At 58.1% G+C, this 17015-nt stretch overlaps 1 protein-coding gene across 1 annotated transcript in view; it reads left to right on the plus strand.

Moving 5' to 3' along the window:
• Positions 1-17015, plus strand: part of MYT1L (myelin transcription factor 1 like) — a 155501-nt gene that overhangs the window by 122935 nt on the left and 15551 nt on the right. The window lies entirely within an intron of this gene.

The raw sequence follows: 17015 nt of genomic DNA on the forward strand, positions 1-17015 counted from the left end.
ACACGCGCACGCACAGCACACGCACGTCTGTGGGTTTAGCTGCTCATTTTGGCAGGCGGTCCGGTCCGGCGGCTCCGTTCCGAGAGCGCCCGGGAACAGGGAAGCCCATGCGCCCTGCAGACGTTCCCCGTCCAGGGCACCTGGTTACCGCCAACCCCGTGCGCGCATCGCGTTTTCTTCTTTTCATGCAAATAGATCACGATGTTTCTTAGATATCTGTACAGGACAAGCGCCTTTTCCCTGCCCCTGGAAGCCCTAGACTGGCCGAGGTGGGCACTGTCCTTGGATGGACAAACCTCCCACTGCGCGCAGAGCGCCGCCACCTGCCCGCTGGAAGGCTCCAGCGCACGCGGCTCAGTCCCGTTCCAGGTGCGCGTGTGCCAGGAACTCGAGCATAGACTTCCCGCTGCGGACGTCTGCGTGTTCTCGGGCAAGCGCATCTTCAGGATGCAGGCTAGAAGCAAAAACGCTAGTTTTTACAGTTTGACAGACAGTGCCAAAATGCCTCCAAAAAGTTCCTACTTTCTTAGATCTTTGGCTATTGATTAAATGTGTAAACCCTGCCCATGTGGCATAGGAATAAGGGTGTACGTGTTTTGCAATCTGACACAGAGACAAGTTCCATTCCTCTGATCAAATGTAAGTACTTTGGGTTCCACAGCTCTCACACCAAGAGGTGGGCAGCTGCGGGGGAACGGCTGCGTGTCCTGGGCTCTGGGGCATCTGCGGAGCCCAGAGTCCCAGCCTCGGGCAGCGGGGCAGGAGGCCTCGCCAGGGTCATGCCCTGTCCCCCCCCCCAAATGCCACTGGGCCTCACCCCACACACCTCTGTCTGACACCCAGCTGCCACAACCAAGGCGATCTCGTAAAGATGCCTGCCTCTCCTGGGCTTCGGGCCTCTTCCCTGTTTCTTTTCCCCAGGGACAAGTCTTACCAGGGTCTCAGGCGAGGAGAAGGGAGTTGGTCCAAAGGGGTGCCCTCGTCCTGACAGGACAGAACCCCGGGATGCAGGCCACATTTAGTAAGGACAGTCATAGCTGACAGATTCGTGTCACTCGCACAGTTTGCACCCCGAGAATCTCTCCCTTCTAGAACCCCCATCAATGCTCTCTCTGCTCTGCAGACCCCTCCCCCAGAGCACTGTGGGTCTGCCCTCCACTCCTCTAGCCCCCCAGGGCTAGGCAGACTCTCGTTTCAGGGTCCCAGGTCCCTGGAGGAGCCACAGAGGCCCAGGCACGCGGGAATGACCACATGGCCCAGCCTCCCACCCACCAGCTGTGCCGGGAAGGGCCCTTGGGCTCTGGTCCAGGCGTCGCTTCCAGCGTGAACTGGAGCCAGGACTGCGACCTCTCCAGCCTTTCAGGCCCAGGTCCAGCAAAGGGCCCACCTATGGCTGCAGAGCTGTGCAGAGGCTGTGAAACCTTATTTTACTATAAAAGCTTAACCAGGGCAGTCTGAACTGCTACCTTTAGTCCTCTCGAGGACGAAAAGGAAATGGATGCCGCGTAGGCAAGTGCGCTGAGCCCCCTGGTGCGGGGTGACTAACTGCGTCTTCTGCAGGGTCTGAAATGTCTGTGCGTGAAGGAGAACAGGGCAGGGGGGCTCGTGGGTCGAAGGGATGAGCAGGGCCACGAGCAGCGTTCAGAACAGACCTGCACTTATTTTCGTGGTAGTCAGAAACATATACCATAAAATTTACCATCTTAACCATTTTTAAGTGCACAGTTGAGTGCCATTAATTACACTCACACTGTAGTACAAGCATCACCAGCTTCCATCCGCGGACCTCTTCTCCTCTTCCCAAACTGAAACTCGGCCTCCAGTAAACACTGACTGGGCGCCCTCCCCAGCCCCCAGCACCCCCATCTGCCCTCTGTCTCCGTGGACTGATGACTTTGGGACCTCATGTGCGGGGCCCACGTGCTACGTGTCCTTTCATGCCTGCCTTATTTCCCTCAGCACAATGTCCTCGTGGTCCATCCGTGTTATAGCCTGTGACAGGATTTCCTTCGTTTTTAAGGCTGAATAATGTCCTATTGTATGTTGACCTGCAGTTTTTATCTGTCGCACAGCTTTCCATGTATTTTATTGGGCAGGCGCAGCATTCCTCGCTGAAGGTGTAACAGCAGTGACCCTGGGCGGGGGCCGCGCAGCGAGGTCTGCACCTCTCTCTCCCCGGGGCCTGTGGCCGTCCGGGGCTGACCGGCAGCCCTTAGGGCCCTGGTCAGGAGGAGCGTCCCAAGGACACGGGTGGCGCCAAGATGCGGGGCTCCCTGAACCCCCACGTGCTGTGAACACAAAGCGGCTTTTAGAATCGGAAGGAAAGATGAGACTGAAACAGAAATTTCCTGTTTTATTCTCTTTTTTCCCCAAGTTGTGACAACTCATTAGATGACAGAGGATCACCTTCTGATGGTGTCAGCAGATAACAAAGCAGCAGTAAACAGCAGATGAGGCAGGAACGCACACCGTGGCTCCCGGAGCCCCCAGAGCACGCCCACGCCACTTTCCTCTCGCACAGGTCACCCCGGATATTCCGGGACAAGGACGTTCAGAGCCGACAGGAGCTCTGGGCACCCCGAGGCCCCATTTGTCGTGAAATTGTTTCCATCATTTCACAGGGAGTCTGTCAACAGGGGAGGGGCAGTGTGAGGGGACCTCCTCCCGGCCCGTTTCCTGAGCAGAGCTGACGGGAAGCACGTGGAGAATGTTCTGTCCTACCTTTAGGACAGGCCCATCTTTCTAGACAAGCAGTGTTCAACGTGAAAAGCGAGTCTTTCAAAACCGGATGCGTCCTCATATAACTAAGGCAAACGTTTCTACTGAGACGTGCTCCTGACACCCAGTGATAAAAAAAAAAAAACTGAATTCCTTTTCTTTTCTAATTATAGACAGCACATTTTAAAAACATCGGCCCCCTAGGGCGAATCCACTTCTGCTGTTTCTCGAGCGTTTGAGGGTGACAGGGTCTTCCCGCCGGGCTCATCCCCATCGCTTGTGAAGGCAGCTGTGAGCGCGGGGCCCCACAGGGCTCAGCAGCAGGCCAGGGGGACCCTCCGCGCGCCGGGGCCCACGCCAGCCTCCCAGGCGTGTGTGGTTGAGTGGTCTCGTCACCGTTAGGATGGACGCGGGATAAATCGCAGGAGGAACTAAGTCGAGACTCTCAGGCCGACCCTCCCCCAAATGAGGCCCATGACCAGAGGCGACCCAAATGCCCAGAGGGGAGGAGTCAGGTAATTCTGTACAGCAATTAGAAGGCATTATGGAAAATGCCGATTTTATATATGAGGAGCTGAAGGCCAGATGACACAGGTCAGGAGCACACTCCTCAGTTCCAGCTCATACAAACTGAGGACAATGCTCAGTACAGCTGGGAGGCCAACACGGCCGGTGCGTGGGGCGTGCAGCCTGTCCCCTCCATTCCACGTTTGGCTCAGGACGGCCACTGTGGGATGGCGAGAAAACACAGCACCCGCCCTCCCCAAGCCCAGGACCTCACATTGAGGACAAATGTTTACACCAAGACCCCACACGTAGGGCAGATCAAATGGGATGAATGCTCAAATCAAGGAAGAGGACACGGTGGGAAAGACAGGTCTTCGACTCAGAGAAATCAGACAGGCATCTTAGGAAACTGAGACCTGTTAGGTACATTCCCAAGGAAACCTCAACTCGCACCCAACCCTCTCTCCTGAGTCCCTGGAGCTGCATCAGTCACTCATTTCGTTCAGCTAACAGTGATGGAGACGCCTTCAATGGCATCCCTGATCACCACATCAGGCTCTGGTTGACAGAGTTGGGTACCACTTCTCTGCCCTTAAGAGAAGAGGAAGAGTCTGGGCTGGAGGAGGCTGTGCATAGATAGAAACCACCACGCAGCAGAGGATGGGGTCAGGAAGAGAGGGGGAGGGTTCAGGGCAGACCAGGCTAGACAGACAGGCTCTACCGGGAGGAGACTTGGGCTGCATTTTGAAGAAAGAGATGCCCTTCGCCCTGGGGAAGGATGGTGTATGAGGGGGCTTTAAATGGAACGCCGAGTCTGTGTTTCACACGCCCCATCTTGGCGGCTGCGGAGGGTTTGACGGCACAGGGAGACGGGTGAGCAGCCCCTAGGGACCCAAATGCAAGAGGACGGGCGCTGGGTCCGTGCCATGGTAGCAAAGACGGAAGGTTAGAGAAACGTTCAGGAGTAAAACCAGCAGGGCCAGTGGGTGAAGGCTGCAGGGGACGGGGAGCCAAGCAGGGGAGCAACTGCAAGGACGGTGATGCTGCGAGTCAAGAACATGGGAAAAGAGGTACATTTACACAAAAATGGGCACATTGAACTGTTCAGGCCGCCACAACAACATGCAATAGACGGGGTGGGCTAAGCAACAGAAATTCACTTTCTCACGGTTCTGGAGAATGGAAATCCAGTATCGAGGTTCCGGCAAATCTAGTCAGTGGGAAGCTCCGTCTTCCTGGCTCGGAGACGGCCACCTTCCCAGCATCGTCATGTGGCAGAGAGAGAAACAGCTCTCCAGTGTCTCTTCTTATACTCCTATGAGTTAATCCTGCTGGAGCGAGGCCCCACCCTCACGGCCTCACTTAATCGTACTCACTTCCTCAGAGGCCCCTTCTCCAAAACCAGCCACACTGGGGGTTAGAGCTTCCGCACAGGCATCTGTGGGACACGTTCAGTCCACAGCAGTGGGGGAAAGACAATTATTTCATTTGAAATACACAGGCTTCAGGTTTTGTGAGATTTTGAAGCAGAAATGTCTGCAGGCAGCTGGAAGTCAGGACAGCGCTCTGGAGAGAGCACTGTAAGAATGAGCAGGAGCTGGGTCAGGACCGGCCCCACAGCCACCCAGGGACCAGGAGCAGAATGAGAAGAGCGGCAGCAAGGACGCATGGGCAACCCCAGCATAGGCGGGCAGGCGGACCAGAGTGAGGCCATGACAGAGACAGGCGTGCGACAGGCAGTGTTTTGAGGGCCCGGGCATCTGGGAGAGGAGAAGGTGGCCACAGGATGGGGTGGCAGAGAGAGAGAGACCCGGGGATTACTGGACTCCAAGTTTAGGAGGGCGGAGACGTCAGGAACATGGCAGTCACCTCAGGGAGAGGTCAGAGAAGGCGCCCGATGCCAAAGCAAGACGGAGATGGGCCAGAGGGCTAAGGAAAGGGGTCAAGTGGTGACAGGAGGTTGTGACACCAGAGAACCATAGAGGAGACGAGAGAACAGCACTCAGAGTGACCGTAAGGGCTTGGGAGCAAGGAGGGTGTCACAGGAAGAGAGAGACTGGGCATGTTATTCATCTGAAGGGAAGAAACCGGAGACGGAAGGAAATTAATGACACAGCGCGGGCTCGGGACTTGACGGGGCCAGATCTTAGAGGAGGTGAGAAAACCAAGCACTAGAAGGTCAGGAAAGATGAGTGAGGATGTCAGTGAGGAAATGCTGTGCACACCGGGCTTCCCCAGAGGACGCAGCCACGAGTGAGCGGGCACCTCAGGCAGGCGCCTTGGGGAGGGCGGGAATGCCCTGCTGAGGAGCGAGTGAAAGGCCATGAGCTGAGCGAGATGAGTAATGGGGATGCCGAGGCCCCCAGGAAACCCTGACCCATTACCTGTGTCCCGCCGGGGAGGCGTCGTATTTGTCTCCCGCAGCACTCAGCTGTCAGGGCGCAGAGAAGGGAAACAGACCTGCAGCTCTGACGCAGCCCCGGGGGAATGCAGGCGCAGAGGTGACGTGAGGCGTGGCTGGTCCAGAGGATGATGAGAGCAGGGTGCAGGATGGGTAGGGAAGGGCAGAGAAGCTGGGAGGAGGTGACTGGCTGGGAAACCACATCCAGATTCCTAACGTGCACCCACAGGTCTCCTTGACCTGGCCCTGTGCCCTTTCTCCCCTACCCACCTCCACCGCCTCACCTAGCCTCTCTGAGCTGCCAGGACCCCACCCACAGCCTACTGTTTGACGCCTCCGCCTCCCCGTTACCTAGAATACCCTTTTCTCCACCTCCCCATCTGCCCCGTAAATGCCTTCCGGTCCTTCTAAATAATGTTGCTTAATGCTATTTAGCATTTAGTGTGCACCAAACACCTTTGTATATTAACCCTCTTAATCTTCATAACAACCCAGGGAAATAGGTACCCTAATCATCCGTTTCAAAGATTAGGAATTGAGGCAAAGAGAAGTGAAGTAACTGCTCCAGGTTGTACGGTTTGTCAGTGAGCCAGGGTTCCACCCCAGGCAGCCTGATGCTCCAACCCAGGGCCCCTCTCCTCTGTGCCTCTTCTCGACTCTGATCCTTTTTATCAACTTATTGAAACCGCCCCTGACTTCTCTCTCCAGGAAGCGTGGTCCGTCCCTTTGCGCCCCACCACTGAGTGACTGCAGGGTCTGTCGTGCTCTGTTGTGACTACCTGTGTGTATGCATGGGGACCATTTCTTAGTTCCCGCATGTCCACAGCACCTCGCTCATGCCTGCACATATCAGCGCTGAAGAAATGCTTTTATGCGTCACTGACTCAACACAGTTTTTAAAAGGCTGGTCAGAGTTGTGGTTAAAACAGGGAGCAGCCGTGTTCACTAAATGCAGCTTGAAGCACCTGGATGTCATCAGACACGAATGCTTCACCAGGTGCGAAAGGGCCTGGAGACGCGAGATGCCAGGAGCATGGTCAGAGGCCTTAGGCGGAAGGACAGGGAAAGAGGAACCCCAGAATGTTCTGCCTGGGTCTGAACTGACTCAGGAGGCGACTGGCCCAACTCCACCTCCTTGCAAAGACCCTCGGCAAGCCTGGGTGGGGATGTCAGGACTCAGGAACACCGTGGGGCCAGCAGAGGCAGGAGAGAGCTGCAGGGCGAGGGGAGGGGATGCGGCTGGAGGGGCCTCTTTACCTGTTGAACCTGCTTCTGTGTGTGTAAGGATGCTGAACGTACATCTCTGCCATCACCTCAATCCCACTCCACTTCAAGGCAGATTAGGAAGATTCTCCAAAATTAAAGTCACGATTCTAACCCTGAAAAATAAATAATCTTAGAAGTCCTATCTTTTCTCATAGGGCTTAACCAAAATAATTTTTTTAAAAAATCACCTCCTAGACACTCTTAAACCTTTTCCACCTGGACCATATGATCTGGTTTATTTATTTTCAGTTCCCCCACTATCTATCATAAATGAGAAGGTAGTCTTTTTTAGAATGTTTATTTTGCTTGCTTCTTCTCAAGAGAATTGTAGTGAAAATAAGTCGTCATACTGAATACTTACCAGGTGAGTTATTTTTGTGATCAATCATCTCATTTAATGTAAGAGCTAGGAAAGGCTAACTGCCATAACAAACACACCCGAAACTGGCCCCAACAGAGCAGATCTTCCCTTCTTGCTCACATAACAGAACTGGCTGGGGAACAGGACAGAAGTACTCTGCCATCTTCAGCACATTTTGCAAGAGTCTGTCTCCATTCCACAACCGGAGGGAGAACAAGAACGTGGAGGATCCACGGCAGAGAAGGAGGAGCACACACCTCCTCCAACTCCTGTGGGCAGAACTCAGTCCATTGTATCACCTAAAGCAAGGGCTGCTGGGAAGTGTAGTCTACCGTGGGATGCTGGGAAATGTAGTCTACCTGTGGGATGCTGGGAAATGTGGTCCACCCGTGGGATGCTGGGAAAGGTAGTCTTCCTGTGGGCTGCTGGGAAAGGACTCCGCCTTTGGGATGCTGGGAGTTGTAGTCTATCTATGGGATTCTGGGAGATGTAGTCTACCTGTGGCATGCTGGGAAATGTAGTCCGCCTGTGGAATGCTGGGGAATGCAGTCCATCCATGGGGTGCTGGGAAATATAGCCCACCCATGGGGTGCTGGGAAACGTAGTTTTTGTGAGCCCAAGAAGAGAAGGAAACGTTTATGCATCCTGCCTCTCTGTGATGTCGAGCTGCCGTCCTTTTTACAAAAACATGTAAAGTCAACCACACGACCCTGAGATCTGTATGGTTCCCATTTTAGAGCTGAGAAAACTAACTCAAGGAAGACCAGTCACTCACCTTCCCATGCCAGTAAGGAGAAAGCTGGGACTGTCCAGTGTTCTCCATCCATGGGTCACCTTCACCTCACTCACCCGGTACACCTGCAAGACCTAGGACAGGCTTTCACAGTGCAGGTACCCGAGAAACTATCATTAACGAGGGCAGACAGCTACCTTGTCTCCTAGGTTTCATTTTGGTCTCACAGGATAGCTCACTAGCTGCTCTCCAGGGCTAGACCGGGAAGCAAAGTGGGGCGGACCTGCTCCACCCCAGCCGTCCTCACCCCGTGGAACGCCCACTGCTCTGGGCCGAGCACAGCCGTGTCCATGTCTGCCAGTGAGCGGGACGGGGAGGCCTTCCGCTCCCTCCCATGGCTGAGCTCTTGGCCCCTGTCGCCAAGACCACACCCGCACAGACGGAGGACACTAAAGGAGGTTCGCGTTGTTCTTCTCTCAAGACCTTCTCTGATGATAAACCCAAATTCCACAGCGTCAGGGAGCGAAACACCGCCCGTCCAGCACCTGCGATCCGAGCCGAGGACGAGCCCTGGGGCCTCGCTGCGAGCACTCGGACCCTCGCCCTCCCACGCGGACGCTCCTCCGCCGTCCGGCTCTCTGAGTCCGGTCCCGGTCTGCAGCCCAGAGCGCGGAGGGAGCCGCGGGGCAGAGCCCCGGCGCTCCAGACCCGGCGGTGACTTTCTGTTAAGGCAGCATATGCGAAGCATCCTACCTCACACTAACACGAGAAGAAAGGCCTCCCAGATTCCAGCTCTCTCTGTGACCTGCCGGAGAGGAGGAGCGAGGAGCGAGGGTCCAGGTGGCCCCCTCCAGGAGGAGCAGACGCGCCGAGGGAGATGGGACCCTGCGCTGAGTGGGCTTGGCGGGCTCCTTGGAGGGCACTCCCGGGAACGGCCGCGCCCTCTTCCACGCCGTCCACACTGTTCGGCCGTCTGGCCAGGCTGCCCCGCCGCGGGGGACAGGGAAGGTGCCCCTGTGGTCTGCCCACGGCCTCTTCTCCGGCCCGAGGTCTGGGGTGTTGCCGGAGGGGGCCGCAGGCAGCAGCCACTCTGTGCGAGCTGCAGCCCCCCAAGGAGGGTCGCCGGGACCCTGCCGAGGACCTGGCTCTGCGCCTCTGCGCGGCCGGCCTGGGGGCCCGGGGGCCTCCGGCCTGTTGCGCGTCCGTCCACCGGCACCCACCGCCGCGAAGGAGAGAGGAGGCCTCCACCGGCGCCACGGGGAGCCCTCAGCTCCCGCGTCCTCACTGCCTCCGGCCCGCCAGCCTCGAGCTGCCCCCTGGGCACCGGCTGCCACAAGGGAAAGCCTCTGGGGATTTGCATTCGCCGCCCTTCGGGGTCCAGCCTCCCCTGGGTCCTGGTCCCGACGCCCCGGGGGACAGGTCCCCTGTGCACCGCCCTGTGCTGACCGCTGCCCCCAAAAGCGCCTTGCGCTCCACCTCTTCCAATTCATTCTCAGTGGTTTCCTGTTTGAAGATGTTTGAAGATCCAACATCTGTCCCAAACTGCGAACCCCGAAGGGCCGCGAGAAAAGTCGGAAGCCCGGCCTCTGTTCGCCTTCCCGGCCCGACTCAGCCGAGGGTCCCCTGCAGCCTCTGCCGGGGACGGTCACTGCACGTCTCCTCCTGAAGCCCCTCACACGGCCGGCTGCAGCTCGTCTCTCCGCTGGGGGGGCGGCATCAGAGGGTGGGGATGCAGGGTCCGCGGCCTCGGCCCCAAGGAGCAGCGCCCGGACGCGGGGGCATGGGGGGCGCGGGGGGCGCGGTGCCGCCGTCTTCACCGCTTTCCGAGGAGTCTCCTGCCGGCTCTCCAACGTCCCATGGACGCAGGGGCTGGAGACAACGCCCGGTGGTCATCTCGGCCCCCACGGGTGGGCGCCCTCCGCTAGGGTCAAGGTTCAGATCAGGAGTGAGCAGCGCGTCCCGCCCCGAGCTCGCAGCCCCTCCACGCTCCCTCGGGGTCTTGGCAGGAGTCAGTTCCTGGGGTCGGCGGACTGCGGCCCCTTCTTCTTGCTGCGGGCGGCCCTCGGGGGCAGAGTCGCCCTCGGGTGCTGGCCCCTCAGCCCCTCCCTGCGTGGCAGCCGCTCCCTCAGGCGGCAGGGGCACCTCCTCCAGCGTCCAGGGCTGAGCTTCCCGCAGGGCCCCCTGGTCACCGAGTGACCGCCCGTCGCACGCGCCCCTCGCTCCAGGGGCGGGGGCGGATCCTGCGCCCCCTTGGGCTCGGCCTCCCACGGTCGCCGTCGTGGCCACCAGGCCGGGGTCTCGGGAGAAACAAAACCCTCAGCGCCGCCTCTCCCCCGGGAAAGAGCCTGTTGTAATTCCACGGGAAAGACCGACGGACAAGCCAAAACTCAACCGTGCGGACAACGAGGTCCTTTTTATCTCCAGTAAACAGGGGAGGAAACTGATCCCTTCAAAGACTTCAGGTCCGGTCTGTGATCTAATCTGAATTACAAACTCGGTGTAAAACGCGCGCACACGCGCACACGCACGTGCACACACGTGCAAAGGCTTCGAAGCTTCGTGGTCAGTGGGGGCAGCTCCGACCCCAGATCTTTTCACTCCTCTGATCATTTCTGATCAGCACAACATCACCTAGATTGTAAGCAAATAATGGTTCTCAACAATGTGGCAATTTTTAAAACGTGACTGTACTACATATAAATTGTACAAGTCTGTTTTCTGTAACTGAGCTGGTTTCTGTTCTGTGCTCACCGTGGACAAGGACTTGCTCCGGGGGGCCCAGCGCCTCTGCTGTCTGCTCCCTGGGCAGTGGGCAGCCCCGAGGCTCCCGGCTCCTGTCCTGTCTGGTCTGATGTCAGCCCCCGGCCAGCCCCTTGTCTCCCAGTGTCCTGCCAGCTTCCTCAGCTTCTGGGCTGTCTGCAGGGTGGAGGGGCCTCTGGGGTCCCCCTGACATGCTGTTCTGGAGGGGTGAGGCAGGGGAGCTCGCACCCGTGGCCCTTTCTCTTCTGCGGCTCCTCCTCTTGCGGAGACACAAGGGGACCCTGGGGCCTCCCCTTCAACCCGCCGGTGTCTCCGCTCTCCTTGTTCCTCCCTCTCCCTCCTCCTTCTTCTGCTCTGGGAACCTTGACCTCGTTGGACAGATTCCTCCAGATCTGCGGTGTAGACACCGACTTCTCTCCGACCCTGGGCCTGGCGTCCACGACACTCAACCGTGAAACGCAAACCCTTTTTCTGGCTTCAGCCCCAGGAACAGGTTCCTTCACAGCAGATGCTTCTCGTTCCAGCAAAAATGGTGGGAAAATACATAGGAAGACACAAACGAGTGAGCTGAGATCCTCTGCCCATCACGTTCCGCAGCCCCAAGGAGTCCCCGCTCCCCGTGCATCCGCCCAGCCCCTCTCAGGGGGACCGACCCCCATGCAGCCGAGCGGGCAGCCCACGGCACCCACAGACACCCAGGCCAGAGCTGTCCTGCCCAGGGTCATGGTCCCCATGGCCACGCGTGAGGCTGACAGGCGCTGAGGCCCCGTACCTGCGGCAGAGGGGCTGTGGTATAACGTCGCCTGATTCGGTTGACATGAGCTTACCTGGAGTGGCCATGCAGGTGGCTCCCACAGGGACGCACAGTCTGAGCGGTTCCTGAAGCTGCAGCCATGGGCATCCTGTGGGCCCCACCCGCGAGCTCCGGGTCAGCCGGCCACCCCAGCCACCTCTGGGGTCACCCACACTCCCGCCACACGGCCGCCATGCCTCCTCCGGAGCAGGACCCCGAGGGAGGACAAGTGGGCCGTCGGGGCAAGCCGGGTGAAGACAGGTCCCCACCTTCCCACCACTGCAGCCCCGTGGGGAGGCCGCCCAGGACTCCCTCCTGAGTCTGCGGCCTCAGGGTCTCCTCGACTGTCCGTCATCTTCCCTCCCACGTGTCATTGCAGCTTGAGCAAACTCGCGGTAAATCTCTGTCCACGGAAGAGCATGGTCGCATGGCAGAAGCAACAGAAATCCTATAGGAAATGGGGGGACGTCTGGGCCAGGAACCCAAACTAGTAACAACCACGATGGTGTCAGTTTCCTGAGCTGCCATGACAAAGACCACGAATGGGTGACGTAAGACCACACGGATTTGTTCTCACAGTTCTGGAGGCCAGAATCGGAAATCAAGACCCAGGCAGGGCCGCGCCCCCTCTGAAGGCTCGAGGGGACGCCCCTCCCTGCTTCTCCCAGCTTCTGGTGCCGCATCCTCAGGGTCCCTGGGCTGGTGGGCGCGTCACCCCGTCTCTGCCCCATCGCCACGTGGCTCCTCCTCCTGTGTATGTGTTTCCTCCTCTTCTGAGGGCGCCAGTCACCAGATTAGGCCACTCTGATCCAGTGTGGCTTCATCTTGACCTGATTTCCGCATAAGGCCTATTCACGGTTCCGTGAGTGATGACGCCCACAAATCTTTTTGGGGGGCTCAATCAACCCGCAGCAATGATTGACACTAAATTTAGCTCTGAGTTCCCCGAGTGAAAGGGGAGAGAAAAGGAGCAGCAGCTTCTGCGTTGTCTGTCAGGACGGGGCTCAGCGGTCAGCAGCAGAAAACGCACGGGGGGCTGGCGAGACCCACCTTCTTCATCACAGAAGCACGCGGGGCACCAGGGCCCGACTCCGTGCCTGACACGGGGAGCTCCCGTCTCAGGCTCTCCTTTTGTCCCGGACGCAGAGCAGCTCCCTCGTTAAGGACACTCCACACGGAAAGACGCCCTACATCCCCCCCATCCTTGAGGGGAGAGACCCCCAAATACTATGGCCATTCCCTGTGGTCCATACTATGGACCACACCTGGCCGGGCGAGGCTCCTGGGGCCTCTCACATGGGGGTTATCATTGAGGAAGAGGAAATGGCTACTGCATGCCCAGCCCTGGCCCTCTTCACCCAGCAGAAAGGGGAGCTCAGTACAGGGACCTAGAACACGAGAGTGGGCCGCTGCACTGACACAGGAATTTTGGGTGGAATGGCAAGCCCAGCCCCCTCACGACCTCAAAGTGGCTGCTGGCTCTCTGCACTCTGCATTCTCCTCCACCCCAGCCCATCAGACAAGAGGGGGGCCTCCTCTGGAAATGAGCGGATCCAAGAGACAGGCCTGCCACGACCAATATTTGGGAAATGTGAACAGACAGCCAAGGAGCACCAGCCACTTAAGGAGAGCACGCAGTAACATAACAGAAAGCACAGTGAACACACTTAAAAAGGGAAGAAAAGCTCAGAAAAAACAGACATTTCTGGAAAGAGAAGAAATATTTTTTTAAAAAACTATGATTTGTCATCAGACAGAAAAGGAGAAAAGAAAGAGTATTATAATTTATTATATTCGTAATCCAAGAAACAAAAAACTGGATAAGTGAAATAAACAATTCAGTTGAAGTTTAGAATATAAAGTTGAGGAAATCTCCTTTAAATTATACAGAGAAGAGAAAAGAAGATGAAAATATTTTTCATAAAATAGAGAATTCATGAGGTTTAGTGACCAACTAATAGGAGATTCTGAAAAAGAGAAGAGAGAAAATGGAAGACAGAAAATTGTCAAAGGAAAAATACAAGAAAAATTGCAGGGCAGCAAAGGTCTTGAGCTTTTGAGGAGATCTTGAGAGTTTTGAGAAGTTTCGGTAGCTTGAGAGCTTGCATTCCTGAGTTCTGAGGACGGCCTCACTGAGGATGATAAGGCACATGTCAGTCAAGGACCCAGAGAAACAGCCAAGCAGCAGCCTGGGGGCGGCAGTAGGGGCAGCCACGGGACCTGTGGACCACGTGGACCAGCATTCCCCAGCGCCCCAGGCTGTTACATGTCACTGTCAGCCCAGCCAATGCAGAGCCCTGCCCTCTGGCCGCAGACACAGTATTAAGCGTCTGCTCTCCAGCAGAGACCGCGGAGGGAAAGACCCAGAGAGCAGACACGTCGCAGTCCTGCAGGCCTGTGTTCATTCATTCACGCGGCAACATTACTGAGTGCCCTCAAGTTCAGCAAGGAGTGTTAGGCCTGAAAAGGGGTTCATGACAGAACAGCTGTGGTCCTTACCGGGTACACGTGAAAGACCCCCCACGCCCCCCATCCTTGAGGGAAGAGGCCTCCAAATACTGTGAAACCTGATGGCCTGGACCCAGACACTCACAAAAGCCTACTTTGCCCATAACGCCTCCAAAATGCCGCAGGTTGAGGGGGAAACAAGAAAGAGAAACAGGCACTTGGGCAGCCTGCTGGTCCCTGGCTCGACCCGCACACGCTGGTTGACTTGGTGGGACCCCGCGAGCTGTAGGCCCCGAAGGCTTGCCTGTCGACCGTGTGAGGCCCAGCTCCTGCTCCAAACACTTCCCTCTGTCCGTGGCTCCCAGGATGCGCTGCTCCGCACAGAGGAGGGGGTTGACTCAGAATACATTCGGGGAAGAAACTCCAAATCTGAGCTAGCAGAGATTTGATAAATAACCAGAGGCAGAAATTTCTTGAGCTCAGAGGACACCCTCTTCCCCCTCTGGACACATGCCCCTGGGGTCCCTTGTGAAACCATGGAGTCCCGGGAGGCAAATTCAAAGCCGGCTGCTCTGGTGGGCAGATGGTGCGCACTTTGATGCTAAGGCGGGGAGGCCGCTGCTGCGCCATCGACGTCTGCTTACGGGACGACACCCTGGTGGGAAGAGTCAGCACAGCACTGTAACAGGGAATTGTGTGTGTGCTGTGCATGGAGCGCATCACACCTCGTAGGAGTCATTCATGCTGATGGGATCATAATAGCGACCGTGAATAGTGAAGAGCAAAATGAATGAGGACTCTCAATAGCACAAACCGGTGTAAAGGGAGCTGCTGGCACCTGGATGAACGTGTCTCCGGGACGGGCCTGAGTCACAGACAGGACGGTCCCAGCCCCCGTCTGGGTTCTTTGGTCCTGAATTCTCTGCCTCCCAGCCACTCTCGGCAAGAAACAGTCTGAACACACCCCCGACCTGCTCTCAGATTAATTATTTTCCTTCCCAATGAACCCTCCTCCTCCCAACGTCTCTTGAACCACGTCTCCCCGGAATTTTTACTTGTTTAGGTATTTTCAGCTGTGATGTTCTCCTGCAGGAGGTCCCTTTGGGGCCAATGTCCTATAAAACCGTCAGGCCTCCGGTCTCCTTCTAAAGCGCTTGCCTGGAACGCTCCCCGGAATTCCCGGGGCGCCGGGGCCCGGGGCGGCCAGCGCCGCGCTGGAGCGGAGCCTGCCGACTGTTTGCTGCCCGGAGCGTCCCAGACCTGAGGCTTCTCGGCTCCCGCGTGCGCTCCGAGCAGCCGGGTTTCCACTAAAGAGGGTCCGCAGCGGCCCGCGGGGTCTGCACGTCAGGCTCCACTCCCACCGCGCGAGACCGCCCGGGTCGCTCTCCCTGAGACGGGGACCAGCTCGGACCCCGGGACCCCCGCCCCCAGCGGGTGAGGCTGGGAGAGCCGCCGCCAGACGGCGCTGGACCCGCGGCCGCGGCGATGCAGTTGGGGACCGAGGCCCGAGGCCGAGCGCGCGGGTCCGCGTCTGCACAGAGCGCGGCTCCCGCGGCTGCCTTCGCGTCCTGATGCGGTTCCCGGCTGCGGCCGAGGGCTCCGGCCCCGAACGATGCTGTCGCGGCCGCTCCCAGCTGGCAGCCTCGCTAACTGAGGACCAAGAGAAGCCACGCAGGATGGAGTCGGTTCTGAACCTCTGCGTGGGTCCGAGAATCCGTGTCTACGCGGTCTCCAGGTCCTCCCGCTGCCCGTCCCGGGCGGGAACCTGCAGTCTGGTGGCGCCGGGGACGCCCCTGCGGCTCCGCGGCTCTGCTTTTCTGAGCCTCCCCCTTCGTCCTCCCCTCCATCACTGTCCCGTACGTGCCTCTGGCCGCCTTATTTTCGGGGTCGGAACTCGGGGTGGGGAGACGCCCACTGTGGCAGCACCCCATCCATGAGTGTTCCCGGAAGGCCTGCACGTGCCTGGCGGGGCCTCGAGGAACAGCCCTGCGATGGGGGGAAACCGGGAAGGATGACGGGGGATCGAAACTAACCCAGGTCGAGGGTCGAGGCTCCAGGGCATCTGGGGTCAGAGCCGAAGGGGCTCAGCCAGGACCCCCGCCGGGCCCTGTTTTGTAACAAGCAGTGAAGAGGAATCAGGAGGCCGGCAGCGCAGAGCCGGGGAGCAAGCTGTGCCACGGGCATCCCCGCAGCCATGGGGGGAGCCGCCCAGTGCCGGGCCCAGGGAGGACGGCGCTCTGCAGAGGGCCCCGGGGCTCAGGGCACCGGGAGATGGCTTGGGCCGGGGGAACTCCTCCGGAGAAACCACGTGTTCTAGCACGGGTGGCGGCTATGAGTTTCCAGGGTGCCTCCAGTGTGCGGTGCTGATGAGCTGAGGGGAGCCAGCCCGAGGCCACGGGGCCACCAAAGGGCAATCACAGGTCACTTTGGCGGCAGGGAGAAGGGGAAGGAGTTCTGAGGGACACTCGGCTCAGAACACAGCTGTGAGGCTGGTCACAGGGTGGACAGTGATGACGAGGAGGCTGGCCTTGGGGCACCAGCGTAGAACCCCCTTAGGAGAATGACTCTGCTCCTGGGGAGCCCCTCAGGGCCTTCCTGCCCCCACCCCACCCGCCTGCCATCAGGATCCCAGAGCCTCTGTTTCCTGGGGTTTTCTGGGGAGCTGACCTCAGGGAAGGGAGAAGACAGGGCCTGGGGCTGGTGGCGCCCCACTGGGTTGAAGCCCCGTGCCGCTTTCCCCGTAAGTCTAGAGGCGCTGTCAGCAAACAGCTCACTCCAGCGAGGTTCTGGGAAGAGCAACAGACACAGTGGGCACTGAGCATCGCAGGGATGTTCAAGAACAGAGCCAGATGCCAGCAGCCCAGCAAGGTCACGTCAGAGACACTGCAGTGTGAATGGTAAAGGACGGTGAAAATGTCTGTTGTACAAGATATGTTTTCCCTGCAAACAACTGTAACATCCCCATCAGAAAGTATTTTAGAAAAATGTCTGAAGAGATGTTTAGAAATCCTCATTATATTAATGTAAC

The sequence above is a fragment of the Equus quagga genome, chromosome 5, assembly GCF_021613505.1.
Source record: "Equus quagga isolate Etosha38 chromosome 5, UCLA_HA_Equagga_1.0, whole genome shotgun sequence".
Taxonomy (NCBI): Eukaryota; Metazoa; Chordata; class Mammalia; order Perissodactyla; family Equidae; genus Equus; species Equus quagga.